Source organism: Chrysemys picta, chromosome 5, assembly GCF_011386835.1.
Source record: "Chrysemys picta bellii isolate R12L10 chromosome 5, ASM1138683v2, whole genome shotgun sequence".
NCBI classification, from domain to species: domain Eukaryota; kingdom Metazoa; phylum Chordata; order Testudines; family Emydidae; genus Chrysemys; species Chrysemys picta.
The window spans coordinates 106,838,363-106,859,252 of NC_088795.1; the positions used below are offsets into that span (position 1 = coordinate 106,838,363).

Sequence of the window (20,890 nt, forward strand, 5' to 3'; positions counted from 1 at the left end):
GGTTCCCAATCCTGCTGGAAAGGCATAACGAGTGGGGTACCGCAGGGGTCTGTTTTGGGACCGGCGCTGTTCAATATCTTCATCAACGACTTAGATATTGGCATAGAAAGTACGCTTATTAAGTTTGCGGATGATACCAAACTGGGAGGGATTGCAACTGCTTTGGAGGACAGGGTCATAATTCAAAATGATCTGAACAAATTGGAGAAATGGTCTGAGGAAAACAGGATGAAGTTTAAAAAAGACAAATGCAAAGTGTTCCACTTAGGAAGGAAAAATCAGTTTCACACATACAGAATGGGAAGAGACCATCTAGGAAGGAGTATGGCAGAAAGGGATCTAGGGGTTATAGTGGACCACAAGCTAAATATGAGTCAACAGTGTGATGCTGTTGCAAAAAAAGCAAACATAATTCTGGGATGTATTAACAGGTGTGTTGTGAGCAAGACACGAGAAGTCATTCTTCCGCTCTACTCTGCGCTGGTTAGGCCTCAACTGGAGTATTGTGTCCAGTTCTGGGCACCGCATTTCAAGAAAGATGTGGAGAAATTGGAGAGGGTCCAGAGAAGAGCAACAAGAATGAGTAAAGATCTTGAGAACATGACCTATGAAGGAAGGCTGAAAGAATTGGGTTTGTTTAGTTTGGAAAAGAGAAGACTGAGAGGGGACATGATAGCAGTTTTCAGGTATCTAAAAGGGTGTCATAAGGAGGAGGGAGAAAACGTGTTCACCTTAGCCTCCAAGAATAGAACAAGAAGCAATGGTCTTAAACTGCAGCAAAGGAGGTTTAGTTTGGACTTTAGGAAAAAGTTCCTAACTGTCAGGGTGGTTAAACATTGGAATAAATTGCCTAGGGAGGTTGTGGAATCTCCATCTCTGGAGATATTTCAGAGTAGGTTAGATAAATGTCTATCAGGGATGGTCTAGACAGTATTTGGTCCTGCCATGAGGGCAGGGGACTGGACTCGATGACCTCTCAAGGTCCCTTCCAGTCCTAGAATGTATGAATCTATGAATCTATACACTGTCTTTGGGAGAACATTTTTAAAATGTTGTTCTCATTATCGCTTTGTTTTTAAACCCTTGAAAAGGAAAACTAAGGCCAACTGTCATGGGTCAGATAAACCACACTCTAGCCAAGAAGGGTTTAAAACATACCTGTGGTCACAATCAGTCCCAACACGCTGCACCTGTGAAGCCCTTCAAAGGGAGGAACTCAGCCATTTGCTGTGCTACAGTGAAACAAGCTGAGCTAGAGCTTCCAGGGGAGGATATTGGGTTATTTGCTGAGGAACAGATTGAGAGCACCAGCAACTTGAGGCTTCTGAGAAGAAGATGAACTGGTTTGTTTCTGTTGTTAAAATCCCCCAAATTATTGGCCTTTAGCCATGTAGGAGGGTGGAGCTGAGACTTCCAGCAGAGCCTGAAAAACTGTTTCCCCTCCTCTGTGTGAGGGAGGGGGGCTGGCTCTGTGTGGGTGTGGGAACTATTTGCTTTTTGTTCAGACTGTTTTGTATCTTCCTCCCTCCCCCTGTTCAGACAGAAGGGGTAGACTTGCTAAGAGGTACAGCTGGAGGCCTATGCCCCAGGATTGGACTATAGGACTGCTGTTGCTCGAGGAATGTTGTATGAGATTAGTGAGGCAGCTGCTTTTACCCCAAGGGAGTGACCTTGAGACACAAGCTTTGACATCAAGATTTTCAAAAGTAACTAATGATTTTGAGGACACTAAAAAACAGAGGCACAACTTTGAGACGTCTTTATGGTGCCTGATTTTTTTAAAGGACTGGATACCCACATCAGGGAGTCTCTCCACTGACATCAGTTAACTTTGGATCAGACCCATGCTGCATTGATAAATGTCACTGGAGTAATGTCCACTAGACGCTTCTCCCTCTTATAAGCTCCATACGTAGAGAAGTAAAGCTTCGATTTTAGCTATCAATGTTGAAAATGTACTGTAGCTCTGGCAGAGAGTTCTATTCCCTGTTCCCTCTCTCACTGGGAAAAATGTTTAGGTTTGTTGTTTGTTTGTGTTTAAAAACCAAGAACAAAGGCCACTACACCAGACGGTGAAGTAATTATAAAGTTTTATACACAGCAGCAGCCTTCCTGACAGCCCAGTGCTACAGTACCATGAAATGACAAAATACACAGAAAATATGAGAGTGAGGACATGGGCGAGGATTTTGCTGAGCAAGGAAGAGGAAATAAGCTACTAAACCCTTCAAAAGTGGAAAATGCTACTTTGAAAAAGTGTTACCTTTGATCAAATTGAAGGCCTTTTACATTTTCCTGAGTGAGGCATACAAAACACTTATTCTCAGTGGAGAGAACACCCACTATTGTGGGGAAACCCCTATTTACTGTCAATTTCAAATATTCAATTAGTATTTAAAAGAGGAAGTTTCAAGTGGTTAAATCAAAGGACTGGAAGTAGGACAAAATGGCCTCTTGTCCTACTTTTCTCACTGAGATAATTGGGCAACCTCTGTATGCTCAAGATCCCCAATCTAAAATTTGGGGTTAATTGTTGGGCATTGTGAATCTTAATTCATTGGTGTTATTAAAATGCTGGGTGGGAGATGCTATAAAAGCAAAAAGTAGTCAGTTTCTTTTGCTTCTCCTTTTTCTTCTTCATATCAATATAACGCCTAATGATCACAATCTAAATCAAAGTACCACTGTGCAAGGCACTGTACATACATATAACAAGAGATGACCCCTCAAAAAAGAGTTAAACTCACTGTCTATGAATTGGACTGAATGCTCAGCCCATATCAAGGGACAATGTGTGGCTATGCTGCTCTAAGGGCACAGTAGGGAAGTTCCATATACGTGAATACTCACATATAAGAGCATATGCACATGATAAAGGCATTATAATAATTGTTACATGATTCAGCAAAATAGCATATCCCTGTCTCTCTCCTACTTACTGGAAACAAAATCCTTTTTATACAAAACTTGGTCTTGGATTTGTGGTACGGAAAAGACAAACTCAGCTGTAATAAGTATAAAGGGGATTCTTTATTCAGGTTTCTGATATCCAGACTCCCTAAACTCAGCTTGTGCTGCCCAGTGTCACCACAAAAGGTCTCCATATATCAGGGCCTGGACTAAGACGTCATGGCTACTGACTGCATTACAGGATGATTATATTTATCATTTCTATTACTGTAGTATTTAGGAGCCCTAGTCAAGGACCAGCATCCCATTATGCTAGGTCAAAAAAGACAGTTCCTCCCCCAAACAGCGTACAGTCTAACTAATGGTTTACTTGTATTTGCATATCTTTAATAATTTCCAAACCAAAATACTCCTCTATTAATTTTATAAGACTTCAGGGTATGAATGTCAAGGGCTCCATAATGGTATTGGCACATTTAACTTATTTCTGCTGTACTTCCTTAACAAGGTAAAAAGATTCCTCTCTGCTATAGAGCAAGCAACATTGAAAACTATAGGAGCAATTTTTTTCCAGCATTAAAAATATTTAAGTAAAAATTAACAAAGATTTACTTCCACAAACCTCCAGGTATGCTTATTAATCCATGTGCAGTATTTGTTTGTAGGTATGCATATTATTTACAGGATGTAAATAATTAGGATGATGTGAAAGCAAATACATTTGCGTGTTTACATCTGAGGAGCAATTGGAAGGAACAACAAGTTACATGATCAGACCTTTTTAGAAAAAAAATAATAATATCCCCAAAGTACTTGATCTTGACATTTAAGTACTTCAGCAGGTTGATGACAAATGCAGTAGAGTTCTCAGTAGGAAAGTAAATTCTATGAGCATAGAATAAAAACAGGGGTTTTTCATTTATTATTGGAGCTGTGTAAAATGTTTGTCACAAAATTAAAAAGTGTTTAAATGTGCTCTTGGCATTTTTGAAGCTTCTGTATTTAAAAAAAATCAAGGTGGTTAAATTTTGAAGCAGTACTAGAAACACCATTCTACCTTTCTTCTTCTTCGGTTTAGATGTCAACCGCTTTTATCACAAATTAATGATCAGCGTTAAAGCTGAGGTTTTGAAGAGAAATACAGGACAGACTATTCTGCCCTATATAGAACATGATGTAATTTCCACCCAAAATCATTTATTAACAAAATGGATGGGGAGGAGGGGGAGTTCTCTGCCTGAGAAAGCAATATTTATATCTCCTCCATCATGGACAGTATGTTCTGAATGAGGGATTCACAACTTTAGAGTTCACTTCCCAATTGGCACCTTAGTCCGTGGGATTTTTTTTAATGGATTTGAATGGGTTTTGGATTGAGCACTGGTTTTACAAGCAGTTGTCTTCATCAACCTTCCAAACATACTACAAAGCTCATCTTTTCTCTATGGCTTTTCAGAAGAGGGGAGATTGAGGACTCTGTTCTTTGGAACGGATTTTATTTCATTTTTATTTTGCTGATATGTAAGTGTCCCTTGGCAAAAACAACTGAAAAGTCTGTACAATCTAGTATATGAATATTTTGATAGTATGAACTATTAACTTGTATATGGGTTGTGACGGATTTGATCACAGAGATCCCATTGGGACTGTCACCTGACATGCTGAAATTACCCCTGAGCCCGTTTTCCCTGCCAGTTTGGGATTCCAGAACCCTCTCTTGTTGAGCCAGACATGCTAGCCTGCTGCAACCCAGACCCAGGGTCTGGTCCATGCCCCCACAGCTGAAGATTTTAACTAAAAACTGATCAGTAGGTCTCCTATCTCCAGCATCCAGTTCCCAATGGGATCCAAACCCCAAATAAATCCATTTTACTCTGTATAAAGCTTATACAGCATAAACTCATAACTTGTCTGCCCTCTATAACACTGATAGAGAGAGAGATGCACAGCTGTTTGCTCCTCCGGCTATTAATCACTTACTCTGGGTTCATTAATACACAAAAGTAATTTTATTAAGTATAAAAAGTAGAATTCAAGTAGTTTCAAGTAAAAACAGATGGAACAAAGTAAGTCACCAAGCAAAAACATGCAAGTCTAAACCTAATGCATTAAGAAACTGATTACAGGTAAAATATCACCCTCAGAGATGTTCCAATAAGCTTCTTTCACAGACTAGACTCCTTCCTAATCTGTGCCCAATCCTTTCCCCTGGTACAGTCTTTGTTAGTTTCAGCAGACATCTTAGGTGGAAACTAGGGGTTTTCTCATGACTGGAACCCCTCTATGTTCTGTTCCACTCCCTTTTATAGCTTTGGCACAAGGCTGGAATCTTGTGTGTCTCTGGGTCCCCACACCTCCTTCTAAATGGGAAAAGAACCAGATTTAAGATGGATTCCAGTGTCAGGTGGCATGTCCACATGTCCTGTGAGACCCCAGCCTTCATTCTTCCAGGGCTGGCCCACAGGTACCCAGGAAGGTTTGCAAGTAAACAGAGCCATTTACAGGTCATAGATTCTGAAGCACCCTTAATGGCTTCCACTTAATATGTTTACATCAGTAAAACAAGTTTACATCTTATTCTTCTAACTCCAGACCTAGAAATAATACATGCAAACAAATAGGATGAACACACTCAGTAGATCATAAGCTTTGTAAAGATACCTTACAAGAGACCTTTTGAATGAAGCATAATGGTTTGATGGGATAACGGGATTTTAGTCAATTAGTCAATAACATGCCATCGCTGGTAAATAGTATCAATGGTCAATGAGGGTCTGGCTGGAGAATCTTGCCTGCATGTTCGGGGTTCTACTGATCGCCATATTTGGGGTCGGGAAGGAATTTTCCTCCAGGGTACATTGGCAGAGGCCCTGGAGGTTTTTCGCCTTCCTCCGCAGCATGGGGCAGGGGTCGCTAGCTGGAGGATTCTCTGCGACTTGAAGTCTTTAAATCACAATCTGGGGACTTCAACAGCTGAGTTAAGGGAAAGTGGGTGGATCAGCTTTTGTGGCCTGCATCATGCGAGAGGTTGGAAATTCAATTGGAAATTGAAGATAGACAAATCCAACCTTGAAATAATATGCACTTTCCCAGTAATAAAAATAATTATACATTGAAACAACTTACCAGAGGAGGTGGTGGGTTCACCACCATTTGGAGTCTTTAAGGTGTGATTAGTTATCTTTTAGAAAAGATGCTTGAATCCAGTTTCTGGGATTCTACTGCCTGTATGTGTAGCAGTGGGAGTTGGGCTGCATGGTTATCTCTGTATCATGGTCAGTAGAACAGAGGTCCCATTGTTTCCTGGAGGGACTGTTATTAATGGGACAAAAATGGAACAGGGAATGGGAGGAGTCAAGCTGGAAGCCATGCAACCATATGGATAATGCAGTGCAGAGTTTAATAAAGTTATACTTCTTCAATGTAACCTGCATTGCATTTGACTCTTTGCAAATGAAATATGGTGGCAGCTTCTGAGTGGTAAGTTCTCTGCAGGCAGCAGCTGGCAGTATAAGCCATAGAACTCAGTCTAAAGTCCCCCTGAGCCCTGGATTTAGCAGACACACCTAGCCCAGCAGTGGAGCCAGTGGAGGGAAGAATCTGAGGTCTACATAGAGCAGGCCATGCAGGAGGATGACAGTAGGTGAGTAAAACTTTTAACTTATTGAGGAACAAGGCGGAGAGAGCTGCACCACTCTGAAGCTCCCCACTGCCTCAACTCTTACAGCAGTCCTAGGAGCCTCAGTGAACTATTGCTCCCCAAAGCAGAACTAAATGGTGCAGCAACAGTGCTTTTCCATTAGAGAGCAATCTGAAGGAATGGGGAGAGATCGCCTATGTTACTGCCTTACACACACACTGGAAGCTGCATGCAATTTTGGGAACTTGACAGATTCCTTAATTCAGGACAGGATAGTCTGATGCACTTGGAATCACCAGCTTTTGGAGTGGCTCTGGGAAAGCGATCTAATATTAGACAGAGGAGTGCAGCAGAATCCTCAGGAGAAGGGATGAAAGCTCAAGGAGGCACAACACCTGCAGAAGTTCAGAAAGTGAGACAACAGCAAAGGAGAGTGCGTGGCCAGGGTTCCATACCCACAGTGAGAATCTCTGATTGATTCTCTAAATGATTCTTACTGTGGGAGACACCATGAGTGGATGAAGAAGTGCCCCTTACTAGGATGCATTTCAAGGAATGTTGAAAGTGGAACAATTTTAGCAGTGTGTGCAAGAGCAGAGAAAAATTCATTCAGACTTGTACCGGGGGCAAGGTCATATCAGACAGTGATGATACTATCTGAGCAGGGGGTTGGACTAGATGACCTCCTGAGGTCTCTTCCAATCCTAATCTTCTATTATTCTTTTATATCTTGATTCTCTGCTTGAGTCCAGAAGCACTTCAGGTTCAGGCTGTCAGGACAGGAAAGCAAGAAGGGAAAATATCAACCTCTGTGCATGCCACAATGCTAATACGGAAACACCATGCACACTGTCAGCTGGATTGCAGGGCCTCCTACAGTGAGATTCCTTGGTGTATTGGACTTGAACCTCCCTCCCCCCATTGCAAAGAGCAGGCACAATCTAGTAATGTACAATGACAGCATAATGAAGACCATATAAAATATGACCTCAAAGTAGCTCACCTGAAGAATGACCAACAATACCCTCTGAAAGTTCTGGAGATGGATGGTAAGCACCACAGATGCCTCTTGGGCAATACATCCTACAAATCCTGAATCTGATCAGGGTGAAAATTGAGAATTTTATAGCAGTAGTAAAAAAAGCAAAAGGGGGAGTCCCATAGAAAATGGAGACAATTTTAGAAGCATATGGGGATGGTTTCAAACGCAAGAGGTGCCTTGAAGGAAAGTTGTGACTGGAATTAGAACCCATAATGGAACCTGTTTGCTTGTCATGAAGTACAATTCCAGTGGCACTACATTATCCAGTACTCAGGGAACTAAAAACTCTGCAGAGAAGGGGTATCATTGCACCTGTAGAGGCTAGTAGAGCCGGGGTAAACAGCATTGTGGTTTTAAGGAAGTCCTCAAGTAAATTGCACATCTACATAGCTCCAAAGCAATTGAACCAGGTGTCAAGGCTGGATCCCCACTTTGAACTTTAGGGTACAAATGTAGGGGCCTGCATGAAAACTTCTAAGCTTAACTACCAGCTTAGCTCTGGTTCTGCTGCCACCATTTCAATGGATTCCATTCCTGGGAAACCTTGAAAAACCTTCACCAAATCCCTGGTGAAAACAAATCCAAACCCCTTGGATCTTAAAACAAGGAGAAATTAACCATTCCCCCTCCTTCCTCCCACCAACTCCTGGTGAATCAAGATCCAAACCCCTTGGATCTTGAACAAGGAGAAATTAACCATTCCCCTCCTTCCTCCCACCAACTCCTGGTGAATCAAGATCCAAACCCCTTGGATCTTGAACAAGGAGAAATTAACCATTCCCCTCCTTCCTCCCACCAACTCCTGGTGAATCAAGATCCAAACCCCTTGGATCTTGAACAAGGAAAAATCAATCAGGTTCTTAAAAAGAAGGTTTTTAATTAAAGAAAAAGGTAAAAATCATCTCTGTAAAATCAGTATGGAAATTAACCTTACAGGGTAATCAAACTTAAAGAGCTCAGAGGACTCCCCTCTAGTCTCAGGTTCAAAGTACAGCAAACAAAGATAAACACTCTGGTAAAAGGTACATTTACAAGTTGAGAAAAACAAAGGAAAACTAACACGCCTTGCCTGGCTATTTACTTACAAGTTTGAAATAGGAGAGACTTGCTTAGAAAGATGTGGAGAACCTGGATTGATGTCTGGTCCCTCTCAGTCCCGAGAACGAACACACTCCCAAACAAAGAACACAAACAACAGCCTTCCCCCCCCAAGATTTGAAAGTATCTTGTCCCCTTATTGGTCCTTTAGGTCAGATGCCAGCCAGGTTACCTGAGCTTCTTAACCCTTTACAGGGAAAAGGATTTTGGAGTCTCTGGCCAGGAGGGGTTTATAGTACTGTACACAGGACAGCTATTACCCTTCCCTTTATAGTTATGACACCAGGTATTGAAAAGATGCCACTATCCAAGGTCTCCAGTTAGTTTTATTAAAGTTTTATTTCTTTCTCATTCACTAGTTTGTTATTTAATGATTGTTACATGGAGTCAGAAGTGCAGAATGAGAAGAACATTGCACTCATTTTGAAGTTAGCCCCTGCCTGTGTTTGCAACTGAAAACAGAGATAAATGGAGGCACCACAGAAGCACATGACTTTTGCATGTATTTGGTGGGCATAATCTTAGCTTGACTAGCTTAAGAAGGGAAAAATGCCAAAAATTGATGTGTTGCAACCTCCTTCCAGTCTGCAATTGTCAGGCAATGGTGCAGAGAACTGGAAAAAAATTCAGACAGAGAATTCATTTCAAGGGAGAAAAATGATAAAGTGAAATCATCTGTTTTTGTATGTTGTTGGAGAGGAAGCATTGGATATTTATAATAACTTTAAGTTTGAAGAAAGTGAAAGCATGAAGTTAAATCAAATACTTACTAAATTTGCGGAACATTGCATGTCAAAAAGTCATGAAAACCTTTGAGAGACCCAATTTTTTTACATGCATGCAAAAAACTGATGATAACCTATAGCAATATGTCACCGAATTAAGAAAACTCAGTAAAACCTGTGACTTCGGTGAGCTGACATTCTCTGGTCAGAGACAGAATCATTTGTGGCATTAAAGAAAATGTGTTAAGAGAGAGACTGCTTTGTAAAAGAGATTTAACTTTAGAAAGAGCTCTTCAAATATGCAGGGCAGAAGAAACTGTGAAAGCAAAAGCCAAAAAGCTTAATTCATCAGAAGGGGTTATCCATGTACTAAAGAGTATAGCCAGAATAGATTAAATCAGAAAGTGGAACCACTTACTATGAAAACCACTTCTAGACGGAAGACCAGGAATGGATATGTGGAAGGTGTGGGTCACAGCATAGCCCCAAACAATGTGTTGATTTTGAGAATGTGTCATAAATGTGGAAAAATAATGATTTTGCAAAATGACACCGAACCCAAATGCAGGAAATTCAAGTGCATTCAGTTAAAGACAATCTGGTTAAGGAGTTTTTCATAGACATATTGGGATCTACCAAGCTTGATGAGAAGAACTGGATACTGCCTGTGACAGTGAATGGAACAATTATTCCACTGAAACTGAGCACAGGAGCTCAGGTTAATATTCTGTCTGAACAAGACTGAGAGATTGAAAATAAGACCAAAACTGGAACAAACAAAAATAAAAGTACCGTATATGCTTGATCATAAGCCTCCTTTTTTTAGTAAAAAAGGGAAGCACCAGAGAAGGGGGTCGGCTTATGAACAGGTATAGAGAGGGAGAGGTGGGACACAGCTCCTCCCCCCAACAGAAGGAGCAAGGAGAGGCAGTACAGCCAGCAGAGCCAGAAGGGAAGAGGCAGGGCTGTGCCACCCGGCCCGCCAGAGCACACTGCAGCCACGCTGCCCACCGGAACAGCTCCAGCCAGGCCAGAGACATCCTCCCCTGGCCCTCCCCAGATAAGGTGGGAAGGAATGGAATGGGGAGAGTGTGGGGGTCCCGGGTAAGGATGGGATCATGTGGGGGTTGGTCACAGGGGTTACTCCCCTGACTCCCAGCTTCTCCCCCCCCCAAAAAATTTCCCCACCGGTTGCTGTCCCGGCCTGTCAGGGTAAGCAACTGGCACGCTAGGACAATTTATTTACTTAGGTTTACCTCCGTGCCTGCGGATGCTCGAGGTAAACAAACCATCTTGGCCCACCAGCGGCTTATCCTGATGGCCAGGGAGCCAACATTTGCTGACCCCTGAATTATAGAGTCGGCTTATGAACGGGTTATAAAAAAGTTCCATTTTTACTTATTCATCTTGGAGGGGTCAGCTTATAAACGAACCGGCTTATGATTGAGTATATACGGTAACTGGTTATTCTGGGAAAAAAATACCAGTGAAGGGGAGGAGCACTGCTAGCAACAACCATAAAAACACCATGTACAGGCTCCCTTTCATTCTAGTGCCAAAGAGAGTGACACCAATTTTAGGCCTGGCTGCACATGAGAAGCTCAATTTGGTAAAACCGGTGCTCTCACTACAAGATCATACTGAACCTGGCTATGAGGCAGGAATTCTTTCAGGAATATCATGACCTGTCTCAAGGGTTGGGTTGCTTGCAAACAGGAACTTACCATGATAGAAGATTTTCAAGGGCAGTAAGGTTGTAATTCCAATGAGTCTCTGAATAGAAATGATAGAGAAGATCCATAAGGGCCATTTAGGAATTGAGAAGAACACAAGAGGTGCTGTATTGCCTGTGGATCAATCACAACATTACTAATGTGGTAGGAAACTGCATTTCATGCTTGAAATACAAGCCATACCAATAGACAGAGCCGCTGAGACCTTATCCAGTTCCACAAAGGCCTTATAAGAAGGTAGGCACTGATTTATTTACCGGGCAATCAAAGGATTATTTAAAAATCACAGATTATTATTCTCTATATCCAGAAATTTTCACACTGTGCAGTACTAATAGTAAGTCAGTGATAGCCAGCATGAAGGGACTCTTCTCTAGACATGAAATTCCAGATGAAGTCTTTAGCAATAATGGCTGCAATTTTCCAGTACAGATTTTAGGCAATTTGCCATAGATTGGGATTTTCATCACAAAGCATCAAATCCAAATTACCCCCACAATCAAATGGACTTTTGGAAAGGTCTTGACGGACAGTAAAGAACCTTATGAAAAAGACTTTTCACAGTGGGGGTGATTTGTATAAAATGTTACTGGTTTACCAAAGTACACCCATGGAGAATGGCTCTTCTTCAGCTCAGCTGTTAATGGGAAGAAGGATCTGATCTAATTTACCAATTACTGATAACCTACTGAAATCTCATAACAATGAAACTATATGGAAGATGAAAGAAAATCAGAAGTGGAAGCATAAATATTATTTTGACAAAAGGATCTGTCATATCCCATCTTTTAACCCAGTTGATAGTGTGCTTGAGAAATCACACCTCTAATACTTGGGCCCAAAGGGGTACCATTAAAGAACAGCTGCATCCAAGGTCTTATATAGTCCAAACCGACCTGGGAGACACATGTTGACATATTCAAAAGGATCTACGAGTAATCCCAGAAAGTTCCACCACATTGACAATAGATGTGGACTCTGGCATTTCCCATCTAATCCTTTATCATCAATGCACAAACGAGAAACTGTCAAAGAACAAGAGAACAACTCACTCTCTAATGAAAAGCTGATACTGAGAAGATCAGAGGAGCAGATTAAACATCCTGAAAGACTCATAGTGACTTGCTAACCTGCTTGGAGAAGGGGTATTTGAGGAAAGAGAGTGGTAAAGAATCATTTGAGAGTGATTTGCTGGTAACCTCTAGTCTATAGGAAATTGACACATTGGTTTATGGAAATATACTACATGGGTTGAGAGTTTAATACATGTGTTATTAGATAGTTGTTAGCTGTTTATATATGTGTGTTTTTATAAGAATTAATTTGTTTTTCTTGAAGAGGAAAGATGTAGAGATATGTTTGATTATAATTTAGAGACTCAGAAGGGACAGTATTATGAATGTAGGCATTTGAAGAGAAGCTCTGTAGGCAGGAGTTGGGTACACTCCATGGCTGTGCGCAGCAGCTCACCACAGAAGCTCTTCAGTTTGTTTTATTAAAGTTTTATTCCTTTCTCATTCATTGATTTGTTATTTAATGAATCCCAAGAGTGTTACAATCTGCTCATAGCAGAGGCACTGAAAGCCGTCACAGACATGTCAATTCCAGAGGTGAAAGGGTTAGAGCACTTTGTAGGAATGATATTTTTTTCTGTCCAAGTTCTGTCCATACCTGGCTGCAGTAGGTTGAGTGGGACTGGACAGATCCCCAACAGCAAGCATTAATACTCTGAAACAAATGATAATAGATGCCCCCGATGACAGGAAATACTATTAGCCAGGAAAGCCACTGACACTACAATGTAATGCATCCAAAAGATTGGGTGCAGCTCTTTTGCTGTAGCAACTGGTCTCTTATGCCAGCACAACTCGAGAATTAAAAGGGATATTCCCAAATAAGGGTGGGGGAAGCTTCTGGATGTGGTATTTGGAGTGCAGTGATTCCATCAGTATACCTTTGGCCACCCTGTAATACCATCAGGTGCCATGGGTCTCAAACCTAGCCTGAAGGCTGCTAAGTGAGAACTATACTTTCTGTGCCACCATTATGCAAGGCCAGGCAATGAACCTGCAGCTTATATTCTGAAAATAGGGCTACACTTGCTGACACAGCAGGATCAACTGACTAGCAGCCAACAGCTGATTGGATGCCCTATAGCATAAAGCTTCTTGTTCCTGCCACATCCCTTGTCTGAGGAAAGTAGTCACTTGACCAGGCCGCTGAGACCTCCCGCCTCCTCACCTTGTCCCTGCTCCTTGTTCCTGTTACCTTGTCTCTATTCTGACTCTTGTTTAACCCTTGATGTAGCTTCTAACTTTTATGCTGACTCCCTGTATGACTCTTGACCACGACTCTACTCTGCACTCTCACCATTTAAGTCAGACAGCCCACGTTAAGGGGTTTTAACCAGACACAAACATCTAGACACAGTCAAGGCAAAAGCCCTTCTCAGTTCTCCAAAAAGATTGTTGCACATGTTGATGTCCTGCAGAGCTACAAAGTAGAGATCAGATATTGTTCAGTACAATTACCAGTGTTAATTGGGCATATATACCCAGAATCAGCAAGTTAGGGGAAAGAGAACAGGACATAATGCAGCTTGTTAATGGATTCAATCCTCCGGTTTCAACTGTGAAGCTGATGGAAATCAAAGAGGGTACAGAAAAGGACATCCAACTACAAGCAGGCAAGAGAACCATACTAGCAGGGTGTCTAGAAAACAAAAAAACAAGTACCAGGAGGAGCAGACTCACATATCAAATTAAAGATTAGCTGAGTGTGCAGGATTGAATCATATTTTGAGATCAGAGAACTGTTGCCCCTACTTCATTATGCAAAAAATACATGCCTCACACCTGGGTATTGACAGCTGTCTTAGATTGACTTAAGGGTATGTTTTTTGGCCAGGCATTAATATTCAACTCCATTATTTGAAGGAGTTGAAACCTGCTCGTCATGTGATAGCCCCCAGCAGAAAGAGACCACACGTGTTGCCTACAGGAAAGGGTGAGAGCGGACTTAGTTACCTTAAAAGAAAAATAGTACTTAATTATAGTGGACTTCCGTTCATAGTTTTTGGAGGTCAATGCCCTTCCTGATATAAAAAGCTTGTCAGTGATTGGCAAACTGAAGACACTTCGTGAGATACTGCATTCAATGACAATGGACTCTAAGTTGCCAATTCAAGGAACCTGAATGAAAATGGAAGTTTGACCATCACATCTCCTATCCAGCCCACCCACAGAGCAATGGTAAGGTGAAATCAGGGGTGAAAATAGCTAAGACTGTTACACAAGAATGTTTCTTCTGGTTCAGATACCTAGCTACCATTTTTGGCAGACAGGAATACCCCATCACAGGGGTGCCAAAATAATCTAACACAGGCACTGATGGGACAAAGGATCAAAACCCTGCTACCAATGAAGAAAAACCAGTTGCAGCTAAAAGGCTGGAACTAGCCAACAATCAGATAAAGCAAGCACTAGAGTATGACAGGTCATTCAGGATCCTACTGTCCTTGGAGACAGGCACTCTTGTGAGGACCAACCATTAGTAAGACACCAGAAGGAGTGAACTAAAGTAGTCATGAGGGGTGCAGTGGCATCCAGGGCATATGAGGTGACTACACAGAGGGAGTTTACAGTAAATAATCACAGAGCATAGAGACAGAGAACCATTGGGAGGCCAACCAATTGAGAGAGAGTTTGCTACACTTGGTGACAGGAAGACAGATAATTTGGTCTCCTTAACAGAAGATCACACCAGAGGCGACCTACTTCAAAGGCTATGTAACCAGCTGAATCTGTGGTAAAACAAGATTCCAACTTGGCTATGTGCTACCAATCACTAGCCAAAGGGATGTAGGGCAGAGCAGGATTGGGGCTTCTTTTTTTTATAAAAAATTGTAAAATAAGGAAGAGGTATCATGATCAATAGAACTGAAGTCAGAGGGCCCATGTTCCTTGGAGGAACTCTTATTTTGGGGACACCAGGTAAATAGGGTGGAAGCAACCCAGCCACATGGACAGAGCAGTCCACAGGGTTCATTAAAGTTCCACTTGTTGAACTTAATCTGCAGTCAACTTCACTCCTTGTGACTGAAACAATGATCCCGTCTGACCTTAGATTCTGTGAATTAATGAATCCTCTGTTCTTTCCCTTCCTTCTTGGGACATGGAGAGAGTTGGAAGGTCTGAATTGCTTTCAATACAGTTATAATACTTGCAGCTCTGCAGTAGGACAATGGCTATAAACAAATAATCAGCTTCAGGGCTTTAGCCGTTTGCCTGCATGGTCAAGCAGATTTTTTTTTCCCTGTTGCACAATGGCCAGATGTATTCTGTCTTTGTTGGCTTTTGCCTTCCTATGAAGCATCAGGAGTTGGCCACAGTTGGAGATGAGACACTGAACTGAATGCACTAGTGTTCTGACATGGTACAAAGGATCCTCTTTCTTAGATGGCTGACTGTGTGTCTTGCTCACATGTTCAGGGGCAAATAATCACCAGATCTGGGGGTTGAGAAGGACTTTCCACCAGGTCAGATTGATAGAGACCTTGGGTTTGTTGCCCTTCCTTTCATCTGGGCAAATCCCATCTAATCAATTCCCTGCCATTGCAGGAGCCTCAGGCATTGGTTATGTCTTGGTCTCTGTGTGTTGCACACTCAAGTTCAGTCTCCTGAGTTATTGGTCTCAACAGAGCAGCAAATGGGTGAAATTTAATGTCAGGAGGCCAAACTAGATGGTCCCTTCTGGCCTTAATCTCTATGGAATTATGTCTGAATCACTTGTTATGACTGTACCTAGTGGATCACTGCAAAACGGAAAAATATACAGTTTTGAAAATAGAGCCCCTGAAGAGGCAGTAAGCAGTCTCTGGAAGCCCCTATAAAGGTGGGTGCCCCAGCATAGAGAGCCTCCTGGGGCAGCAGAACTGGGAGGGCAATGGAAGCTAGTGCCCCTATAATGGAAATGTTGGGGGCTGATCTGTTTCTGCCCTCTCACCTTGTTCCGCTACACATTCTGGCAAGTACAGCATCGCCCTGTTCCCAGCCTTGAGCCAGCTCTCCCCAGCACAGAAGCTCCCCAGGCAGAGCACTCATCCCATTTCCCTTTCTATGACTCCTTCCCCCATTCAAAGCAAGCTTTTACTGCCTGTGGGGACTCCAGGGGGAAGTTAATAATAATAAATAATAATAGAGCTGCAGGTTGTGTTAACTTCTTTGTGCTTTTGTGGAGCTGATGGGGTGACTTAAAGAAATTCCTGTTTGCTGTAGCAAACACCATCAACATCTGTCCTGTTCCTAGCTTCCTGATTATTTCCCTACCAGTAGCCAGTGTTCCAATTTAACCTTTTCCAAACAGGGCTGCTCCTCCCAGCCCTCTTAAAACAAGTGTCTTAAAACTGTATAAACCACTTATAGAGGGAAGTATTATCAACGTTTTTCCATTCTTCTTCATTATTTGTGGAAAGGGGAAATGCCTCAATTGTTGCACTGTCAGTACATGGGATGGTAAATACTGAATTTAGAGGCTAGAAAACTGTAATGGTAATTCTACAATGCTATCCATGCTATGAAATAAATCACTTGCATGATAATAGAAAGTTACTTTTTAACTGTTTAATACTATGTAAATCATTAGCAAATCAGAGTAATAATGAGCAGCTAATATCTCAATATTGTTGATAAGCTTTTTTCCCTTGTATACAATGTGAACAATTTAGATACACTCAAAGAATTGCCTATCCTATGTGGAAGATCTACTAACAAGGAAACCGTATGTGTGTACACAGGTAGTCAGAAAGACACATTCATGATGTGACTGAAAGAATCTGTAGCTCTTTGTAACTGGTTTATTACTGCTCAGTGTTTTTCAAGTAGCAGTAAAAGAGGTATATTTATAGTTAATTCCACCGGAAGGAAAAATAAGGATAATTTACTTTAATCAGACTTAATTCTTTGACATTTTAAGTGAGCATCTCAAATCTGGTAAAGTAACTATTAAAATCAATAACAAAATATAAGTAAGTGCAAAATTTTCTCTTGCAATGCTATTTTGCTATTTTGAGTCTGATACTGAATCGCTTTAGTGTCACTTTACTGATATAGAAAGCAATCTGTCTTACATATTCTCAGAGTCATGCAGAGTGCCTTTAGCTGGCTCTGTGGCCTTTGGTGACTTTAAACTCTAAACCTAGGGCCTAATGACCAAAATCACTTCTATGTAGGAAATCCAGCTCCTAAATGAGTACTGTATGATTATTCCAACCTGTCTGAAGATACAGGAGAGGCTCCTGCTGTGCTCAGGCTTGTTATATAGTCACTATTGTGCATTCACCCAGAAGTTGAAGAGTTTATTCCTTCCATTGACAGGAGAACATTTCAATTTAGTTGGTGTGCATTTACTCATTGAAGTGCTCCAACTACTAACTTTAGTCATTTAAACCTGTTATTTGAAAGATTCAGTTCCCTGTTCATAAAAAAATGTTTATAAAAGTTTAATCTTGATTTTTAAAACTGTAAACTCTTAAGTGGTGATATTAAAACAAACTAGGAAGGGAAACTGCTTATGTGACGTAGAAGAGTAGATGTTGGCTGTGACAACACAACTTTCTACTGGATCCTCAGTACATATACATTTTTCCTGACATTGCACCGCATTCAATGTCTCTTCCCCATAGAGTTTACAAACTCTGTAGACAATGTACAGAAAAGTATGAGAGGAGAAGTAGAACAACAAAAACCAATGTGATTGAATAGTGGTGTTAAACTTTAGACTTGTTTCCACAATTCTGTTTGATTTCTGTTGAGATGGCTTTTGAATCTTATTCATTTAGTAATATAAAACCTCTTATTCCATCAGTTCCTAAGAAATAAGCTTGACTTTGAATTCATCACTGAGGATTTTTTTTATTAGCATTCTGTTAAATAACTTGAGTTGATTAGGCTTACGTGTAGGGGTTGGATACAGGGCATATCATACATCCAAAGTTACACAGCAAACCTCTTTATATACATTTACAAATTACATTGAATTTATTATCCATTGCATTACACGTGTTGGGATTGGCATGGTTACTGTATAAGAACCAATCCCTGTACAGCATTCTTTGACCACACACTATTCATGTGCAACTTACTCTTTATCTCATTTTTATATTCCTGACTTATCTTATCCATTGTTATCTTGACCATTGTAAATGGTTCCCTAGGTGTTCCCCCTTATCTGAGCTAATACTGAGATTCTGTTTCCAGCCTGCTGACCAGTTTACCTCCCTAATCCTCTCTCCCAAGAAATGAGGCCTCCTCTCATGTCAAGTCAGGCCTACAATTTCTTTTATGTGCACATTATTTCAGTAAGGCAAGGTAGATGAGGAGGTGAGATCTAGGGATCATAGGCATCCCTGTAGGAATTTAGTTTCAAAAGGACATAAAGAAGGGAAAGGTGTAAGCCTGTTGAACAGATCAGAGTGGGGTTGACAAATTTAGTAGACGCCTGCTAGCTAGAGAACTAAACCTGGTAGCCAGAGGAAATATCAGCAGCAAGGACCAGGGAGTCTGGCGGGAAACTCATCCCTGCTGCCGTCCACAGAAGCTGCTCTAGAACCCTGGTTGGTGGTTCCTTCATTCTCTCATGTTAGCCTCCGGCTAGCAGGGGACTACTACATTTGAAGTTACATCCCCCTCTAGCTGCTGGAAAAGATAGTTTTCATTCTTATTCTTTTATTCTCTCCCATTTCACAACTATGCAAGCGGGGGGTCCCCACTATGACCCCTTTTCACAGATATTTCTATATACTGTGATGTGGGAGGAGATCAGCCCTTTTACCTCTTCTCAGCCTCAGTTTTTGAGTCCTGCTCCACGTAGGGTGATCCTACGTTCCGTTTTGGCAGGACAGTCCCTTTTTTAAGCCCTGTCCTGACCATCCCAATTTTTTTTTCAAAAGGAGGCATTTGTCCTGTTTGCTCTTGCTGATGTGATCAGTCAGCAAGAGCAAATGGGACAAATGCCTACTTTTGTCAAAAAAGTGGGTTGCGGTATGAGGAACATGGCGGGGGAAGGAGGAGCAGAGATGAGAGGAATCAGATTTTAAGAGCTGCAAAAAAGCCAGAGAAGTAACTTACACAGGTTACTCTTCCACAACTGTTCACCACTCTATGTTAAAAAAAAAATGTAGGGCCTTCCCTGAAGTTTAAAAAAAACATAATTACACACTTTAACTAAGATAGATTGTTCATAGCAAAGCTCAGGGATGCTGTTGGAGGTGGATATACTTATATTTTCCCTAGTCCCAAGGATACTGTATTCAGGTGCTGGGAGGGAAACAGAATAAATAGATGCAGAAGTGTTGTAGAGAAGGAAGTTGTTGCAAAAAATTAGTTAGACCAAATTTATTCTACATGAAATTATTGTATTTTCTAGCTTTGTTTTTTATTATAATAGTTTGTGTTCATGTACTGCTCCCAGTTTTCTAGTGTTGCATATGCATAGTGTATTAGTTATAAGTAACATCTAATGTGTTCCAGATTGATGTGTGTGTTGTATCATGCTATTTTAGGTGCCCAGCTCTGGAGAGGGTTAGATAGTCTGCACAACTTGGTGAGATTTGGCAGATTGGTGATAACCTCTTTAGGAGGAACAGATTGGTTTCTTTGGATCATGGGAAAATGAATTACAACTGAAATTCATCTGTGTGCAGTGAACAAGGTCTGAGTACTGCTTAAGACTCACATGATCCTTCAGAATACAGCATATGTGGGACTTAAGTGGTTCCTAGCCCCTGTGCTGACCTGCTGCACAGGGATTTATATTACTAGAAAGGAGTATTTTTTGAAGCAGTATGTATTAGGATCATTAGTAGGTGATAAAATAGTGTTATACCGTACCTCATCCAGTAAACTGCTTTTTGTTGCCTAGCAGATGGGCCATTACCTTTATGTATTGAACCCTACCCTTATATTTCAAAAGAAAATACTTGTTAAAGTTCTTCTTTTATGGTGCCTTGTTAGAGAAGGCACTTCATTTAGAAACCAATGTGTGCTTTATTACACTACATGCATGTTTTTCTGTACTAATAACACATTCTCAATTGCGGCTTTGAATGTGGAGTGATATGAGTATTTAAAATCAAATCAAATAAAGGAATGTTTAAAAATAAAACACAATTGAAAGGCAAAGATAAAGTGAGTAGTTATGAGGATAGCTTGGATAGAGCTGGAGAAGGATTAGAGCAAAATAAGTGAAGACATTTAAGCAGAAGTGGAATTGTGCTTGGGGCTGGATCTAAAGCTCATTGAAGGAAAAACGGTTTAGAAAAATTCTGACCAGCCTTGATGGCTGATCTAATAGATCTTTTCCATCTTTAACTCACATAATATCCATTTACAAAGACATCTGCTGTAAATATGTAGTATCCACTATTAGGATTAGTGTCATGCATGCTGTTCAGGTTATTATGTAAAATTATTAGTGCTATTTTTAATGGTCAGACATTGTTATACCATAACTAGTTACAAAGGTGGAGTTATTATTCTGGTTTTATGTAATTTGTAACATACTACATGTGCTTTATGTATGAATTTGTCCTTCAGGTAAGAATATTAAATAAACATTTAAAAAAGAAATGACACTTGGAAAAGCCACTCAGGACACGCCACACACAAAAATTGACTGTGCAAAGGTGACATCACTGTGCTAGGAGTGAGATCAGCAGATCGCTGTAATAAAAGGGACTGCAGAG

General features: G+C 41.0%; 1 long non-coding RNA gene across 1 annotated transcript in view; it reads left to right on the plus strand.

The window, feature by feature from the left end:
* The first annotated feature begins 1,201 nt into the window (after positions 1–1,201).
* LOC135983750 (uncharacterized) overlaps positions 1,202–20,890 on the plus strand; it is a 69,156-nt gene continuing 49,467 nt past the window's right edge. The window contains exon 1 of the long non-coding RNA XR_010601529.1: positions 1,202–1,343. This is a non-coding gene — a long non-coding RNA (uncharacterized LOC135983750). The remainder of the gene's footprint in view (positions 1,344–20,890) is intronic.